Here is a 16,464-nt window from a genome sequence, read left to right on the forward strand (position 1 = left end):
AGCTACTTTACCTTTTATACTTTCTTGAACCTCAGCATCTTATTTCATTTTATTTTTCTTTCCCCTGAATCCACCCTCCCTGCTCCATTGCAACCATATTTCAAATAAATTTGCTTATGTCTTGGGTTCTTGTTCTCCTTACTATGCTTCCGTCTTCTACTGAATTCTTGGATTCCAAGCCCCAGAAGGGTAGGCAGCAAGCCTAAGAAGTTTTCTGTTTCAGTAGCAAACTCAGAGCCATGCACAATTAGGTACTTAATTGCTTTGTGATGACTATGATTGATGGTGTTTTCTGCATATAGTAATTCCAGTGAGAAATATACTTCCCTTATCAGACAGATTGCATACAAATGTACTCCAAAACATGACTTCAATAAAATGATTCTGGAAATGTATAAGGTCTTCAAATTTTTATTAGAAGGCACATTTCACAGACACACATGAACAACATAAAAAAGAGAATGCAATGGTGACGCGTGTTTTATAATCTATTTTTTTTTAAAGCAAGAATGTCACATAGATTAGAGGTTTGGGGAGGAGCTCCAGTAAATAAGTTATGCAATCTACTGTGTTTTCTTGGGTATGCTATCTAATCTCATTGAGTCTCAATTACTTCTGCAAATTAAGAATAATAACCCTTTGCCTTGTTGTGGCTTTAAAATACATCTGCAAAATCTTTTGCAAATATTTCCATTATTCTTTATTGTGGGCCAAACATAACGACTCACTTCTAAAGAACAGTTGTGGCAGAGGTGAGTTCTTCTACCTAGTTTGTTCCCCAAACCCCTCAGTTCACTCACCCTGGGGAAAGCCAGCCGCCACGTCTGAGGATATTCAAGCAGCTCTGTGGAGAGGCCCATGGGTAGAAGAACTGAGGCCTCCTGCCAACAGCCAGAGAGTTAAAACTACAGTAATAATAATGATACAATAACAATATGCATTAATAATGACTATAAAATATATCTGGCAGTATGCTAGATGATTTACATGAAATATCTCATTCAGTCATACCTAATAGTACAAAGATAAATACTATTATTAATTCATGTTTATAGATGAGAAAACTGCAGCTCAGGATGCTAAATATTTTTGGAAGGCTACATAGGAAGTTGTGAAACTCTGGTAGTATGAACCCCAAGACGATTGCAGATATACATATATGTATATATGTATATGTGTGTGTGTGTGTGTGTGTGTGTGTGCGCATGCGTGCGCATATTTGGAGGAAGAAATATAAGAGATTTCTAAGCAAATATAACATTGTTGATAGAATACAATCATATTCTGGCCTACTTATTCTACTTTATGTTTATTCTGTTATACTCCTTTAGGCCTTTACTAATTCTACTTAACATCAAGATTGCTTTTATGTTTTTCCTTAATATAATATGAAATGTGTGGCTGTGATTAGAAAAGATTTTAATGATGGCTGAATATCTTTTTGGGTTGCCCATACACTTCATGGTAAGATTACAATATAATAATACATTATTATTGTTGTCTTTTATTGTTATTAATAATATACCTTGTTATCACAATAAAAATTGCAACAGAGATTGGACTTGATTTGAAACCACTTAGTATTCTGTACCATACCCTCGTCCTGGCCTTCAAGCTATAGAGGGAATTGATAAAAGATTACAAAATTGGATAAGCAACTATATCACGGACATGGCAGCCCTCCAAGACAACTTCATTATTATATATAAGTCTTACGAATGGCCAAGTAACCACAACAGCAGCTGAGAACAGTAGAGTTTCCTTATGTTCCTCTTAAGAAAGCAATGTACAAAAGCCACAAGGCAAAGTGTTGACCTTCTTTCTAGAGCCCTTGAGGCAACCACTGAGAGTGCATGGTCTACAAAGCAGAGCAAGTCAGGCTGGATATGGCCTTCCCAGTGCTGGCCCACGAGTGGTTTCTAACTTCCACAAATTGACAGTTCCATATAAAATTTCACATTTCCAGTTTTCTCAAAGAACTGAAAACTGACAAAACCAATGCTGTGCGACAACTGGCTGAAGCTATAAGGCAGCTGCCCACCTTAGAAGAGCTGCGTATTCTCCCGTCCCCCAACCTCCCACCTCTCCACCATTCCGCCTTGTTACACCTGCCCTGATACCTTCTTTTACATCACCTACTGCATTCTTTTAGGCATTTCGATTTGGCTTAGGTACTTGAATAATAATTGTTAAATGACAGAATCTCTCTCTCTCCCTTTCCTCACATCTTCTGTTCCTAGGCATTTGAGTTAAAGATACATGGACTCTCAATGTGGTAAAGTGATGAAACTAATATATATTTAAAAAGCATCTGAAAGGATCAATCACATCTGCAGAAATTTCTCACAGGGGAGAAGATATCTGAAAAATATCTATCTGGAAAAACACAACAAAGCAACTCTCAAAGCCAAAACTCACCCTCACTCATATAATACGCTGACAAAACTTGAGTCTCCTCTTACTTCACATTCTGGCCGTCTTGAATGATGTGTACATATTGCTCCTTCTGAAATAGTTCTTTTCTGGTCTGATTAACTTCTATTCATTCTTGAGGTTGCAAAGGCAATACCTCATTAATGGCATCCCTTAACAGAAACCACACTCCAATCAACATAACCATTCATCTGCCTTCTAAGCTACACCTTGTCTTTGTACATACTTATATTATGACATCCATTACATACTATAGTTAATGTACATGTCTTCTTTCTAGAATGGTAATTAAAGATAGGTTCTCATTTATCATTTTCTCCAATTTCTAGCATGGAGCCTAATACAAAGGAAATATTCAATGAACTGAATCTCTACTCTTCTCTGAAAACTCAAAAGATGAGTAAAGGAAAGTCTGCTATTTTCAGAGTCCACTTGTCCTGAGCTGGTTTTCTTCTCAACCACATCACAAAAGAACACGATGCTGTGAACCTCTCCTTTGGACTCAAGTGTACTAATGGGGAGGAATGGCAAGTTACCTGCATTATTTCTGGATTCTATAAAAACGAAAGTGATGGGAATTAAAAATAAATATAAGTTCATTAATACTGTAATTTATAGTTCTGAAGACATTTAGCAAATAAACTAAACATTCCAAATATTTCTAGTTTTTATATTCTTTGGGGATACTACCGTGGTACCTTAGATTTATTGAGAGACCAGCTGTCCTGTTCATTGTCAATGTTAAATAGGATTGTCTCAAAGCATTTACATGAAGTATAGACAGTATATGTGTGTGTTGTGTATGTGTATATGTGGTTCGTGTGTGTAGTGTGGGTAACGAAACAAAACACAATCTATAGAACACTATACTAAAAAAGATATGTAATAACTCACAGTTATTTGAGAATTTTATCTAATTAAAAACAGCAAGATTTGTCATGATAACATAACCATCCTCAGGACTCAACAATCAATACTCAAAATTTGACTTTAGCAGTAAAATTTCAGGCCTTAAACAAACAAAAAAATTTCTCATTCATTCTCTAGAGGAAAATCTGTAGGGAAATAGTTTGAGTTGTTCCTAGTGGTAACCATCTGAATAGTAGACTATATTTTTGTTAAATTAAACAGAAGGGTTATAAGACATTTTCCAAATGTAGGGTGAGGATTAACTACCTCCTATGAGTATTCTTAGTTCTCCAGACTCAATAATTAGAAATTTTCTACTACAGACTTGAACATGGTCATCTATCTACACCCCTCACGGACACACACAAGTGCACTTACTACAATAACTTTTTGTTACTAAACTAGCTTCAGAACCAACAGTGCAAACTAATAATGCCAATTGCTTCTCCAGAGGTCTGGCTCACGGGAGAAATGATCCTATGGACTCCGCTAGATCAAAAGACTTGAAACAAAGCCAAAGGCCCAGGCACTCATTGCGGAAGCTCCCTTTTCTGAGGTGCAGGATGCTCCCCGGCAGTCAGTGTGTAGCTGACTGCCTTCGTTTCTCTCATCACCCCCGGCTGCCAGTTCCTATTTTAGCCATGTTAGCAAGATTGTTATTTTCTTTACCTTGTCTTGCTATATTTTCTACTGCCCTTTGCATTTAAATGGGATATTTTAAGTGACCCTATCTTTAAGTGAGGATATGTCTTGCAGTATCAATGCATTTTTATCTTGAGTAAGTAAAATGGAATTTTGTTCATTTTCTTGGATTGTAAAATAGTCCATTTGCTTAACAAAAGCTAGTCTAAGCCAATATGTCAGTCTTCTCATAGTCAGTAAGCCATGCCACAGCGTACCTAAAGTCTCTGACATATATTGCAGGCATCCATTGGATGCCAAATTTCCACACCAGCATAGGGAAGAATGAATAGCATTTTATCAATGGTCCCTGATGAGTTTAAATGAGGATCGTCATAGACTGAATACTTGCCCCAAAAGTCATCTGTTGAAGGCCTTAACCTTCATATGGCTGAATTTGGAGATGGGGCCTCTAAGGAAGTAATTGAGGATAAATGAGGTCACAAAGGTGAAGGCCCTGATCCAATAGGATTAGTGTTCTTGTAAGAAAAGACTCCAGTGAGCTTGCTCAGCTCACTTGCCCTCTCTGCAGGCATCTGCCTAGGAAAGGTGATATGAGAACACAGCAAGAAGGCAGCTAACTGCAAGCCAGGAAGAGAGCCCTCACAGAAAGCCAATTGGCTGGCACCTTGTTCTTGATCCTGGATTTCTAGCCTCCAAAACTGTGTGGAAATACATTGGTTAAGCCTCTCAGTCTATGATATTTTATAGCAGCCTCAGCAGATTAATTATCATGAATGGCAATTTATTAAAGGCAGTTTCCCATTTATCTTATCTCATTCCCTATCACAAGGATTCAGGGCCTGACCTGACTGGGTCTGAACAGCCCTGCACAGTCAGCATCTCAGGGTCTGTTCCACGCATATTTTCTGGCCTGAGAGGAAACGAGGCCTGTGAGGAGAATATTCTTCAAGGGCCCTGGTGAAAAGGGATAGAAGTGAAAAGGGGAAGGAGAAAAGCATATCTTTTCCTCAGCCAAACCTATGCACCAGGCCAGAGTCCTGTGGAGAAGAATCTCTGCCCCAATTCTGTGGACAGCTGTGCTTGGCTTTGGGCAGTTGAGTTTTACTTTGGTCCATGAAGGTCTTTGATTTGGGGAGCATAGAAGGCAGCATTCTGGATGAAGGAACATTCTCATGGCAGGAATTGCTTCGAGGACCTTACAAACCCAGGTGGATTGACAGGCAGCAGACATCAACAAAGAGGCTAAAATGAAAACACACACGAGAGTACCGACTGTGTTCCAGCGTGGAAAACTCTGAGGACTCCTAGAAATGACATGGTGAGAATGGAGAGAAGCTTGGAAGAAAGCTTGAATTAGAGGCCAAGAACTGAAGAGTTTTGGTGGAGGAGTACAACCAGCAAACGACAAGAATTAAGGCTTTATACCCACAGCAAGCCAGCAAGGCCTGGGGACACTGAAGGGTGTATCCCTTCTGGTGATGTTTAAAGTAGATTCTTCTTTTTTTTCAGACATTAAAATATATTCTGTTGGCCAGGCACAGTGGCTCATGCCTGTAAACCTAACACTTTGGGATGCTGAGGTGGGCGGATCACTTGAGCTCAGGAGTTCGAGACCAGCCTGGCCAACATGGCAAAACCCCATCTCTACAAAAAATACAAAAATTAGTCAGGTGTGGTGGCGGGCACCTGTAATCCCAGCTACTTGGGAGGCTGAGTCATGAGAATCGCTTGAACCTGGGACACCAGGTTGCAGGGAGCCAAGATCATGCCTCCCTCTCTCTGTCTCTCTCTCTCTCTCACACATACACACACACACACACACGTTGCTCATTCAAAAAGCCCATTAATTTTTTTCTTTGTTGATCCTCTTCTCATAGGTTTAGAAATGGAGGGCATTGTGGGAACTACTAAATTTCTAAACTTCGGTCAAAACTTAAGCCCAGAGCCTGCATAGTAATTGTTTAATGCAAGATCAGAATCATCTACCCTGATTAGGATGGGCGCAGTAAATCAGGGGAGACAGCGCCTGCTCATTCTTTCACTCAGGAGAAAGGAAGATGTTTTCAAAGAGTTTTCTCCATTTGTGCAAGTGAACAAGGCAATGAATAGATAGATGTGTTTTTGTTCTCTCCTAAACCGCAAAGATATCCAGCCTTCTGCTTGTGGAAGGCAAGAATATATTTTCAGTAGAGTGGCAACAGGGATTGTTTGGTAGGAGGTTAGTATTAATCTGTGTATCACCAAGATAGGGTGAGACTTAAGAAAAAAATGCAGTTAGACAAGTAGCTACACAATAATATATGTTAGATCTGTGTTTGTGTGTTGTTATTCTGACTTCAAAATCTTGCCTGACATCTCAGTCAGATCATTCTGAAAATAGCCATTTTTTTTTAAGTCTAAGAGCCACAATCACATGTTTAAAAATGCATCCCATCAACATGGCAATTATAGTCTCAGGGAATGCTCACAAGATGTATTACTCTAGGACACAATTACCTTTACCCTGCCCACATGGCCAAATGGCTATTCGGAGCACAATTATTAGCCGATGTTCTTCTGTTACTGTTACTCCTCATTTCCATTTCAAATGGTGCTTGGGAATAAATGGCATTCTTATGCACAGTAGAAGCCATTTGTTTCCTCTGATGGAATTGGAATATAGAGAACAGCAGTGGAAGACAGCACAACTGATAAAATGGGTTACTCCCTTCACTAGCTGAATCATGGACTGGGCATTTGAGTCACACATTGCAGTCCTCACAGGAACCAAACTTTGGTCCATTAATAAAAGCCACAGGAGGAGTCTCCCGGCTCTAGCTCAAATATAATCATTCAGAAAACACAGGGGAAAATATTTGGGCCTTTTAGACTGGTAAGCCCTGGTGGGTAGATTTAGTGAGAATATCTCTCTGAAGTGGTAGTTTGTTGGGTTTCTGTAGAATGGGTAAAATTGAGGTCACAATCTACACATTTGGAATATGTAGTCCATAATCTTACAGAGGTCAATTTACTGAAAGTTCTAAGCACTGTGTTCACTAAGAAGGCTCAGGACATGTTGATTATTGAAAAAGATGCTTCAATTCATCTGACATTGCTAGGGAATGAATGAAGTTCCAACTATGTGATTGCCACAAAGTAACTTTTAGAGATATGGAGGGTAGTTTATAGATAAAACCTGGATGTCTTCTCCATCTGAACTCCAAGCAACATATCCCAAATCAAGGTGCTCATAGCTGAACGGACTCAAGAATAATCTCGCTTCCTTCAGAGGGATGGAAACTGTGTGGAATACCTGGATTTTATCTGGCCCTGTATTTGTGGTGAATAAGAATTTTTGACTTACCACTTTCTAATTCTGTTCTTCAGTTCCATTTAATTGTGATTGAAATAAAGTATGCTCTAGCACCCAAAATAGAGGTACCCCTGTTTTGGAATGGCTCCAGAATAGAATGGATCCTTAGATGGATCTAGTTAGGAGCCCCTAAGTGCTCTGATTTCAGCCCTGGTTTTGAAGACACTGAAAACTCTGGTCTAACTGTGATTCATCTCTGAGTTGACACTATCTTATAGTGAGTATTTCATGGGCCAGTGGTATGTCCACTGTTCCCAAATTCTCAAACATACATCCAGAAAGTCTGTATGCTGGATTGACAAAGCATAGTCCAGCCCAAGCAGTTAAAAAATAGCTAAAACTTTTACAGGGCTTCTGTTTTCTATCTATAGACATATTTAGAACAAAAATAATATGAAAATAATAATTATCAAACAACCAAATGAAAAGCAAATCATGCTGAACGTAGAAGGAGGAATCGGCAGATATTCCAACAGTCACACATCAAGAACAAATAATAGTTAAATATTGCTAAGTGAAGAAAATAACATTCAGAAGCAAGGGCCGTGGGAATTAAGTAGAGAGATTGTAATTAGCAATTACCTAAACTGGATCATGTCCAGGACATAAGGGCTAACATCACCTCTACCATTCTAAGAGGTATCCTGGGATTCTTAATAAACTTAAGTAATTAGGAGCCCCTTCCCCATTTTGTTTCCCATTAACATATGGAAGTCCAGTCTGGTCTTGTGTCCAGAGGTCAGTTTTGATCAGTACAGATAATTTCTTGCATAAATACAAAATATGTTACTTTTCATTTCTGTCAGGTACTAGATACCAACATTACTAATTTAAAAATTCATGTCAATTTGAACACAAGCTAGCCTAAACTGTATTTAACACAATTATGTCATTCAAGGGTCAAAAAATAGCTGTCAAATCATTAGTATAAACAAATGGCCAGAGAACAACTTACTGTAATACTTGGATGCAACAAAGAATGAACTGCAAAGAGTGCAGATATCAGCAAGGTTTAGGATGGTATTCTGACAAGCTAATGACATGCAAATCATTATGAGATCCTTAAAGCAGGACCTCTATGAGCAACATTTGATTATGGGTTTAAGCTATTTGAACAAGATAACCCTTTATTTATTTAAAGACAATACATAAGTTTTACAAGGTAAACATGTATTTCCCCTCAATTAAACGAAATTACTGTATTTTTACTGCCCGAGTACAATATGAGGAATATCATGATTCATGATGTAATGATATCTAACTTATCAGACATTGCTAGAGAATGAACAAAGGGTTCCAACTAAGTGATTTTTTACAGATCATTGAGGGTTATTTACATTTTTTTTTGTACTGGAGGAGGTAAAAATAAATAAAGTTAAAATATTAGGTATGTATTGAATACTTACCACATGCAGGGCACTGGGTTTGAGGCAGTGTTCAAAGTGGATTACATCATTTCATACTGAAAATGATTTAACCCTGGTGATATATGGCTGTGCATTTATGGTTGTATGACTCTGTAATGCAGTGAAGCCCCAGTGCCTCCTAAGTTATAAAGGGTTAGTTGTTCCTGTAATACATGCTTCTTCTCCATGGGGGCAAAAATCAGAGCAAGATTTGGCTTTGTCAGTAGAAATTCTAGAGTAAACTGCAGGGCTTGGAAAAGAAGAAAATTCAGTATTAACTGAGTAGTGGTACTACTCAGTGGTCAAGGAGAGAGGTGAGGAGGGAGTTGGGAGGTAGGTTCCTCAAAGGAAAACTAAAAGCAAGGAAAGATTCTACAGTCCTTGAGTTTCTTCTCTGTTTGGCTTTATCCCAGAGGTAGAAGAAGTACAGCAAGGAGAGCTTTTGGCTCACATCTTACACGAAATAGGAAATTTGCTCCACAGAGTTAATACCTGGAGTTAAGCTGGCAACTAAATAGCTTTGTTCTGATAAGGGTAAGAGCCTGCCAAAGATTTCTTCCCCGGGTCTTGTTAGAGCACAGGGGTGTCAGGCTCAGAAGCCACACAGCTGGGACATACAGATGCATTCCTCTCCGACTGTCTCCTGCCCCCCAGAAAAAGATTAGAATAAACTTGAAGCTGAAGTGGGGGAAAATAATCCATGCTAAGCTTTGGTTGAAGTGATTGTATTGTGTGCCTGTTCTTGGGTGCCTGTATTTCCTTCATTCTTGCTCTAAATTGAATTATTTTTCTTAACAAACATTAAAGATTGTAATTTGTGTTTAGCAAGTAATTCACGCTGATATTTTTATAAGACTCTAATTATGGAGGAAACATAATTGGCTGGCTCCTACACTAGCCTCATTCTTTTCCATTAACCTAAGAACAGTCAATGTACTTAGCTTTATTCCCTGTACATAGACACATCTCTTTCCCTCAAAGAATCTACCAGATCACCTTTGCGGTATTATTCATCCTTCCATTTTGTAAAATTCAACCAAATAGGTGTCCACAAAGCTGTCTTTTTCTTCCTATTGGTAATTTCCACCACCCTATTGAAATTAGAACAAATGACCACAACCTAGCAGGCACCAAACATGGCAAGGGAAAACCTCCCCATTTATATTAATGCCAAATTTTGACTCAATAGGCACTGAATAGCTCGTCTACCAGTGGCAAGACTTCTCAAATAAAGTACAGGCCAATTTTAAAAGAAAAAGCTCATTCTTGGGGACCCCTGGCAATCATTCAAATTATTTTGTTAGCATTACATATATATATGTGTGTGTGTATATATATGTGTGTGTATATATGTGTGTATATATATATATACACACAAACATAAAACTAGCTACAATCCATTTATACTTATAGCGCTTACACAACCAACACCCATTTATAAATTAAATACAAATACATATAAATGCTGTAAAATTTCAATAATATTAATTTAATGTGATAGCTGATGCCGCTTGGTTTAAATGAAATTACCAGTTCCACAGCAAACATTAATACTCCTAACCTCTCTGGCCCAGGTTCTCCTAAGGTCATGATGCTCATATCTAATTAAGCTTGCTGTGATTTTATTCTCCCTCCCTGTTTTCTCCATTTGAAATCGTGAGATAGCTTTGTTTTTAAAATCAGACTCTGGCATCATTGTATTTTTTCCTTGACACAAATGCATTCCTTATGTTCTCAACCTGGCTCTGCTCTTTTCTCAATAGTCCTTACCAAACAAAGTATGACAGGTTTGTTCCCCATGAACGCAACTCAACACAGGCATTAAAATTCTATAAAAGTACCTGGTTATTAGGTGGTCAACAAGATCATTCAGAATATGCTTGCATTATAATTTTTTGAGATTGTCATTGAGATGAAATACACACATTCAGCACCACTCACAGAAAACTCTCAGACCTCCAAGAATGTATTCCAAGAATGCACAATTTGTCTTTGTGAGCACAAGCAACTTAACCATCCAGAAACCACAGGTCCAGATAAAGTGTGTGGGACAATGAGGCTTGTCTAGAATGGTGGTCATGACTACTTTTTATTATATTTAGCACTTAGCTAACATTATCATATTAGCCTTTTCATAAACAGATTCTCAACATTGTTGAAACCCTACCTTGGGTATTAGATAAAGCACATTCTACTAAAGATACCTGGCAAATTGAGATAATGCCAATTATTGTTATAGACCTTCATTGTCAGCTGTTTGAGGGATGGTGTCTGTGACCCAGACCACTTTCTCTCAATGCCCTCTTTTATTCCCAACTCTCTTAAAGGTCAGCACACCTTGACTCACCCCCAAACCAATATGCAAAGAAAAATACTTAGAACCTAGGAACATCTTGTTTTTTTTTTTTCTTTTTGAGATTCTGGGCATGCTGTATTATAAAACATATCAATACCTTTATACATGTAACTTTGCATATTATTAAAAACCATAACTCTGAGGTTGTACTTCACTAAGCATCATTGCCTGACTCACCTGACCATACTTCTCTTCCTTCTTTAAGATGGACCCTCTTAATACTTATTTCACAAAGACAGAGACCCCATAAGTAGCTGGGTCTCTTCTGGCTGCTGCTTGGACTCATCTGGGCAGCAATTTTGGCTCCCTACCAAGATAAGTCAATAAGACCCAGCTATTTACAAGAGAGGTGGCTGCTGTGTCCCAGTCAGAATCATTTGAGGCCATTTTCTTTCTCTGGTAGAGGAGGGAGATCCATTTACAGTAGAAATGTATTCAGGTTACAGAACTGAATTCAATTACCAAGCTCTGCAACTGCCATAGGGCACCCTGTGGTTAGAAGAAGAGAAACAGGAAAAAAAGTTTATCGTGCTTTCTCTGTTTTTTTCTTTTTTTTTTTTTAAACATTATTTGTGGGAAGCTCATCGCTGATAGAATAGGAATTTATTTAACGAGACCAAATTTTGACACAGTGCACCGTAACGGAAAAAATCCTACCGTTAACTAGTCAAATATTAAAGTTAATCCCTGTCAATTTTATGGTCACATCCTCAAAGCTTAGACTAGAATTTTCAGGATGTTAAATATCTTCATTACTTCCGTAGCATATTGATTATTCTCATAAGCCCCTTAAAACTGATACCCATAAAAGATCTTGCTCTTTACACCAACAATGGGTGTCCCTCCTGAAATAAGCTGCCAGGCCTTAGGGGACAAGTGAAGGGTGAGAACCCACTGGAATAGGCTTGAGTTAAGTATATTAGCTTTGACACACAGCACTTGGGTCACATTTATGGTCCCTAAAGTTCTCTACTTCTCCGTTTCCTATTCATGAAATGGGAATAATATACTAGATCCTCACTCTAATATTATTCTCTATGGATAAGAATTTAGCATTAAAGAAAGTCTTTCATCTACTTTCAAAGAATTAACATTCATGTAAAAACTAAAAGGGTTTTACAATGAGTTGGCTTTTTCAGAGAGACTCTGCTGAAGTCCCTAATTACTCCTCAAGAGTTTACAGTAAGTTGAGCTTATTGGGGTAGGTTACATGTTTTCCCTATGTTGTGTTCAGGGCCTCATCTATTGTGGATTACCATAGATCTTATTCAGTCTCCAAAGTTTTTTCCATGTTTTATGAAGAATTGAAATGGAAGGAGAAAAGACGAACTCAGAATAGATTTTGATTGTCTGTCAAAATAACTCGTAGAGAACATTAAACCCATCAAGAAATGTCTTTTAATTCATTTTATTTGTACAGTCCTAGAAGTATAGGATGGAAGTCTATCTGAAAACTAAGCAAGGTAAGTTTTGAAGTGACTTAAACTAATGCACTACAGCTTTTCTAAATTTTAACTTCTAAGCTGATGGAATTATAATGTTAAAGCAAATCCAAATTTGTATGATATTTACATGGAAATCAGTGGGACTTCAAAGTACCTTTATCATTGGTAATTGGACAGGAACGAATAGGGATGTAGGTGTAAAACTGGCAGAGTGATAGCAATTTGGACATTCTATCTGATGCCAGCATTTTTCTGATACACTGGCTGATTTGTATACCAGGCAGTATCATTTTATATGATACAACAGACTGGTAGTTCTTGTGGTGCCAAATGCCATTGAGATCAATGGTCTAAGTATCCTCTTCATTTCAATAATAAAGGCAATGCTGCTTGACATGACAGGCTGGAAGTAGTAGAGCGACCACAAGGGAAGACATTATTCATGCATTTAAGTGACAAATGACACTCACATGCATCCTACTCGGAAAATAGGGCCTATAATTTGCTGTATTATAGCATTGGATCTGGTTATTAGAATAGTGGAATGAGAATAAGGACACCTGGGTTTTATGTCCAACTCTGATTTGGTGTTTCACCCCAGGCAAGTAATTTATACTGGCATTCTGAAATGGGGGGTATATTCCACCTGCTTAGTAAAGGAGAACCGTGTGTAAAATCTGAAATTTATATGATACGTACATATGTTTCAGACAAATTTAACTTGAAAGTTCAATTTATAATGACACACTTAGACTACTTTTGGAAAATAAGTAAACACCATGAACTGTCATTAAACCCTTTCTGAAAGGTTGACAAGAAACCAGTTTATGCAGATGAATGTTATAGGGGATAACAAATGGGATAAAATCATTAAATGAAGTATTATCTGGGTTGTGAGTAATTAGTATGAACAAAAGTTACATCAGTATTCGGTCTTTCAAAGCTCCTTAACCTGGAGCTTTCTTTCTTTTCTTTTCTTAAAGACAGATTCCAATTGGAATGAGGGTGTTCTTCACTAAATCTAATTATGCAAGTTCCTTTCTCCAGTGAATGGCCCTGCCAACTGCTACCTTTTGATGAAACCATGAGGAAATGCAACTAGATCAATCAATAGCAGATGTAAACAGTTCATAAGAGTGTGCTGACTGTGGATACAAAGCCACTTACTAGCAAAATAACAGTAATATGTATAACTAAGGAGGAATTCTATCATACTTGAATCAAATTACATAGCCTACCAAACTAAATGAAAGAAATAAAATAAAGCAAAACATAGACCCTTTTTCTCAGCTCCAGGAATGAGGAAACATCAGTATACCTACAAAAGTGGCAGATTTGTGCAATTGCCCACAGACATATTTAAATAGCTCTGTCTTTTACCTCTTGCTACATTTCTTCACCATTATTGCAGGATATAGTCAACATCACAATATGGCTTTGCTGTCTATTCCAAGAGAAGGCAGACTCGTATGTTCTCTTGTTCTCTCTTTCTGACATCTCTTCTTTCCCTTGCACTCTCATTTTCTTTCTGGTTTTATTGAATAGCATTATGAGTTGTATTCAACAGCTGGAGAAAGACAATTCGACAACATCCATCTCTTGCAGAGTCCAGGCCAACCTGCTTCTTTCTCTCTTCTCTCCCCAACGAGTAGTAGTAATAAAAGCTCAACAACTCTAAAAGCAATCGATTCAGAAGTGGTGTGGAGCAATTACCAGCCGGATGGTGGCAAAGACTTCCAGTAAAATAAAGAGAAGACAAATACAGTCTCCACAGTGGGATCAGCCTCTGTTGCACAAGCAGCGTTTGGTTCATAAAGAGGCATCATACAGTGCACAGTGTGATGGAGGAGAGGAGCAGCTTGAAAACACAGGGCCAGGGTGCTGAGATGGAACACATTAAGTTCTTTGGTGGGGTATCTTTCAGTACCTAACAATCTAGCCAGGTGTGGTGGCTCATGCCTGTAATCCCAGCACTTTGGGAGGGTGAGGCAGGCGGATCACTTGAGGTCAGGGGTTCAAGACCAGCCTGGCCAACATGGTGAAACCCTGTCTCTACTAAAAATACAAAAAAATTAGCCAGGCCTGGTGGCGCATGCTCGTAATCCCAGGCATGGAGGTGCATGCCTGTAGTACTAGCTACTTGGGAGGCTGAGGGAGGGGAATGGCTTCAACCCAAGAGGCAGAGGTTACAGAGAGCTGAGATTGTGCCATTGCACTCCAGCCTGGGCAACAGAGAGAGACGCCATCTCAAAAAAAAAAAAAAAAAAAAAAAAAGCTTACAATCTTGTCCCTGTAGAATTAAGTTATTGCTACTGTCCAGGTGTCAAAATGGCTTCCAGAAATGCTCCTCCCACCCCCAGTGCTGTCTTACCTAGGGGTCCTCTCTGGTCACCCAGGTCCAGAATTTCTACCTTGAAAGAGGTTTGCCAGAAGTTATAACATTTTTTAAAAAATTCACTTCAATTTACCAATATAAACTCTAAAAACTATCCGTAATTTTTTAGAAAGTTTGACGAACCAGGCCAGAGGAAAGACTGAATTACCTTTCTATCCTATCTGTAGAAAGGAATATTACAGAATTTTCACATGAAAAGCATTCATAGCGAACATTATTAATTTTATAGAAAAATGTGTTATAGAAGCATGTCAAGCATTTAGTTGCAAGTAGTATGTTAATTTATGCATTTTGGTGATATTTACCAACTTCTTAAAATCTGTAATTTTTCATTATCTTTTTTCATCTTAAACAAAGTCATTTTTATATTTTGAGTTCTTTTTACTCAAGACATTACACACACACACACACACACAAATTGTACAAGCTTTAGGTCCCACAAAGCAGGGGACTGTGTTCTTTTTAGCCCCATCCTCAGGGATGCAAGCTGCCCTGGAAGTCCCTAGCATGTACACTTTTTTCCAAATACATACAATAGCCCTCTGACTACAAAACAGGCTTACAGTAACAATTTATCCAACTACTGTTTTCATACAAAGCTTTAAAACTACAAGCAAACATCATTTTATTGCACTTTTCTTTATTGCACTTTGTAGATATTATGCTTTTAACAAATTGAAAGTTTGTAGCAACCTTAAGTTAGGCAAATCTAAATCTATCCACACTATTTTTTTCAACAGCATGGGCTCACTTCACATCTCTATGTCACATCTGGGTAATTCTCACACAGATGTGAGAATTATCTGGGTAATTCTCACATCTGGGTAATTCTCACATCTCTGTGTCACATCTCGGTAATTCTCACAATATTAATGAAAACAAATGTTTTCATTATTATTATATCTGTTATGATGATCTGTGATCAGTGATCTTTGAGGTTACTATTATAACTGTTTTGGGGTACCACACACCTTGCCCACATAAGATGGCAAACTGGGTTGATAAATGTGTGTTTTCTGACTGCTCCACTGACCAGTTACTCCCTAATCTCTTTCCCTTTCCTTGGGTCTCCCTATTCCTTGAGACACAACAATATTGAATGTAGGTCAATAATAACCCTACAATGGCCTGTAAGTATTCAGGGAAAGGAAGAGTCTCATATCTCTCACTTTAAATGAAAAGCTAGAAATGAGTAAGTTTAGTGAGGAAGACATATCAAAAGCCAGGATAGACTAAAAGCTAAGCCAAGCATGGAGCCAAGTTGTGAATGCAAAGAAAAAGTTCTTAAAGAAAAGTAAAAGTCCTACTCTAGTGAAGACTCAAATGATAATAAGAAAGCAAAACAGCCTGATTGCTGACATGAGAAAGTTTTAGTGGTCTGGACAGAAGATCCAACCAGCCTCAATCTTTCCTTAAGCCAAAGCCTAATCCAGAACAAGACCCTAGCTCTCTTCAAGTCTATGAAGGCTGAGAAGAGTGAGGAAGCTGTAGGAAAAAAAAGTAGTAAGCTAGAAGAAGTTAGT

The 16,464-nt window shown here is 38.2% G+C and overlaps 1 protein-coding gene across 21 annotated transcripts in view; it reads right to left on the reverse strand.

The window, feature by feature from the left end:
- The window catches only part of NRXN3 (neurexin 3), a 1,686,195-nt gene that overhangs the window by 286,740 nt on the left and 1,382,991 nt on the right, over positions 1-16,464 (reverse strand). The window lies entirely within an intron of this gene.

Source organism: Symphalangus syndactylus, chromosome 8 (genome assembly GCF_028878055.3).
Source record: "Symphalangus syndactylus isolate Jambi chromosome 8, NHGRI_mSymSyn1-v2.1_pri, whole genome shotgun sequence".
NCBI classification, from domain to species: domain Eukaryota; kingdom Metazoa; phylum Chordata; class Mammalia; order Primates; family Hylobatidae; genus Symphalangus; species Symphalangus syndactylus.